We start from the raw sequence: 3697 nt of genomic DNA, 5'->3' as shown, positions 1-3697 counted from the left end.
CAGGAAGTCCTTGACTTATAACCATATGTTTAGCCACCATTTGAAGTTACAATGGCACTAAAGAAAAGCAACCATGATTGGCCCTCACACCTAGGACTATCGCGGTGTCCCCATGGTCACATGATCAGAATTTGGTTGCTCGGCAACCGGCGTGTCTTTACGACGGCTGCCGTGTCCGGAGGGTCAGGCGATCCCCATTTGCGGCCTTCCCGGTCGGCTTCTGACAAGAAAAGTCAAAGGGGGAAGCTGGATTTGCTTGAAGACTGTGTGAGCCGCTTAACCCTACATTGCTTCACTTAACAACCGTGGTAAAAAAGGTCATAAAGTCAGCTGCTATTCACTTAATGACTGCCTTGCTTAGCCACGGAATTGTGGCCCAATTGTGGTTGTAAGTCAAGGACTTCTTCTATATCGCTTTAAGCCAAAACTGAGCAAACCAGATTACAGTTTAAAGAACGACACGTGTTCAGTTGCTCTCACTTTATGACCATCGTGACTTATGAACGCAATTGTCAGGCTCAATGATAAGTCATAAGTTGAGGGTTACCTTTTATATCTTTGCATTGTCGTCCCCTCAAAAGAAATGCGTGATACAGGTAGTCTTCAACTTACGACCACAATTGAACCCAAAATTTATGTTGTTAAGCAAGACAGTTAAGTGAGGTTTGCCCCATTTTACGACCTTTCCTGCCACAGTTGTTAAGTGAATCACTCTAGCTGTTAAGTGAGTCACACGGTTGTTAAGCGAAACTGGCTTCCCCCTCGGCTTTGCGTGTCAGAAGGTCGCAAAAGGGGATCACGTGACCTCGGAGACGTTTGATCACATGACTTTGGAATATTGCAATGGTTGTAAGTGTGAAAAATGATCCTAACTCTCTTTTTTCAGTGCTGTTGTAACTTTGAATGGTCACTAAATGAACTAAGTCGAGGAATACCTGTAAAACTTGAAATTCAGCAAATCGCCCAAACCCAGGCTTTTTCCATATTTCTCAGGAAGGTCAAAAAACATCAGGATGGTGGCCTTGATTATGTCCTCAGAGTCCAAGCCTTTTAAAAAAATCTGTTTCGTATATGGACAACATCAAGATTCAGAAAGATTTTGAAAAAATAGTGCTAGCGGTGAATGCTCCAACACTGGAAGTTTTAAAGAAGAGACTGGACAGCCGTTTGTCCGAAATGGTGTAGGCTTTCCTGCCTGAGCAGGGGGTTGGACTAGATGACCTCCGAGGTCCCTTCCAACTATATTATTATTATTATTAAGCCATGAATTTCAGCAACAGGAATACAAAATCCTTCATTTGGTTAGGAAGAATCACCAAGATTTACAATGTTTTTACTGAAAATCGGTGGTTACTTCCTGTTTCTAGCAAAAAGGGGCCCATAGAAAACAATGGATCAACTTATTAACTGTGATGTTCATGTAACAATGGCAAGATTTGCTTTAACACGGCTGTGTACACTTAACAATGGCTGCAAAAAAAATGTTTATTCAAAGGGTCCGGTCACATGGTGACCCACTTTATGACCATCGTGACTTATGAATGCAATTGTCAGGCTCAATGATAAGTCGTAAGTTGAGGATTACCTTTTATATCTTTGCACTGTCACCCCTCAAAAGAAATGCGTGATACAGGTAGTCTTCAACTTACGACCACAATTGAACCCAAAATTTATGTTGTTAAGGAAGACAGTTGTTAAGCCAGTTTTGTCCCATTTTATAACCTTCCTTGCCCCAATTGTTAAGAGAATCCTTGCCGTGGTTAAGTTAATAACACGGTTGTTAAGTGAATCTGGCTTCCCCACTGAATTGGCTTGTCAGACGGCCACAAAAGGGGATCGCATGACCTTGGGATGCTGCAACCGTCATAAGTACATGCCAGTTGCCAAGCATCCGAATTTTGATCACGTGACCATGGTGCAAAATTCACAAGTGTGAAAAATGGTCATAAGCCACTTTTTTCCAGTGCTGTTGTAACTTCGAACGGTCGTTAAACGAATGGTTGTACGTTGAGGACTACCTACATATCTCCCCTGCATATATTTATTAAATCTATATCCCCCATCTGTGTTTACTGGGTTTACTGAGGCTCTTGAAAGTCACAATGGCTGATGTGATCCTTCCTTTTCCCCCCAAGGAGGTTCACTGCTCAAGGGAACTTCATCCGTGCACCTGAACACACATGCACAACAATAGACACGAGGGTGTGATTTGTCAGTTCTCCCTAAATTATTTCAGGAAATTCAAGATTGTTCAAGGAGAGAGGGCAAAGCAAAGAGCGTTAGCAAATATCAGGAAAGGCACACCCTTCGCCCGGATGAATCAGCTTTACAGTTCTGCCAATCCAAATTGGAAAAGATTTTTAAGTTTTTCCCACCTCCGAGGATCCCCTCAATCCATCTTTCAGAAACCCTTGTTAAAGCATGCCCGGCTTGCCTCAACATTACTCGGTATGACTATATAACCTCGTAGGGAAAGCTGAAATAAAAAGGGAGAGTTTATGAATTCAGCATTTTCTCTGAAGGTATTCCAACATATTTTCCTCCGAGGTGAACGTCATGTTTCCATCTGCTCCCCTGCAATTTCCCTTTCTGTCCAAATTTGGATACCAATTTGTGGTTGGCAAACTAAGACGGTCCTTTCATCACAGTACAGGTTTACTAACTTAACAACTGCAGTGATTCATTTAACAACTGTGGCAAGAGAGGTCATAAAACGGGGGGAAACTCACTTAACAAATTCCTCACTTAGCAACAGAAATGGCCTCAGTTGTGCTCGTAAGTCGAGGACTGCTTGTACTATTTTTCCGTGTTGCAGCTAGCAGACCCTATCACGGTGGTGGCGAACCTATGGCACGCGTGCCAGAGGTGGCACTCAGAGCCCTCTCTGTTGGCACACGCGCCACCACCGCCAGCAGCAGGTGCCTCGGGCCCCCACTGCCGCCCAGAGCAGGAGCCCCACCCAGCACAAAGAAGGCGAAGCGGCCGAGTAGCAAGCACGAGTAGAGGTGGTAGAACAGAGGTCACCAACCATTGTTGATTGGTGGACTGGAAGAAAAGGGAGGGGGAAGCATTTTACATGCGTGCATGTGTGCACCGGGCCGTGAGCACACACGTGCTGCAAATGGGGCGGGGCTAGTGCCTGCGTGATACTCACTAGCCCTGCCCCGTTCTTGCATGGTGCAGCGCCTTGTATCTGCACCCCACGGCACGGCCATTTTTGCGCCTTGCAGCACGGTGGCCCATTTTTGCGCCCCCCCGGTTTTTGCGTGCCAGAGGCGGCACTCAGAGGCACCTCCCTGCCCCCTCCCCCACGAGGGCACCACAATGCTGATGTGGCCCTGGCACTTTGTGATAAATAAGCGGGTTTGGGGTTGCGGTTTGGGCACTCGGTCTCTAAAAGGTTCGCCATCCCTGCCCTATCAAATTTCCTGCTATCTCTGGCTTTTTAGAAATGCTTTTGCAGTCAGAATACGTTTACTTCTGTGCCTGCATCAGCCTCTCGCTGCCCTTTCGAAGACCTCGCTTTATGTCTCTCTGGGGTTATTTGCAGTCAACGCCAGCTTCCTCTGTCCCTCCATTCATCCCCCAGCCTGTTGCTCCTGGCTGTAAAATTCTTTCTCTCATCCTTCTGAAAACCAGATTAGGTGGGGTAGGGAAGGAACTCTGGGCGGTTTGCTTGGCAACCAAGCTGCCTAAA

Source organism: Protobothrops mucrosquamatus, unplaced genomic scaffold, assembly GCF_001527695.2.
Source record: "Protobothrops mucrosquamatus isolate PMUCROS unplaced genomic scaffold, P.Mucros_1.0 scaffold3606, whole genome shotgun sequence".
NCBI lineage: Eukaryota > Metazoa > Chordata > Lepidosauria > Squamata > Viperidae > Protobothrops > Protobothrops mucrosquamatus.
Note: the sequence above shows the minus strand (reverse complement) of the source record.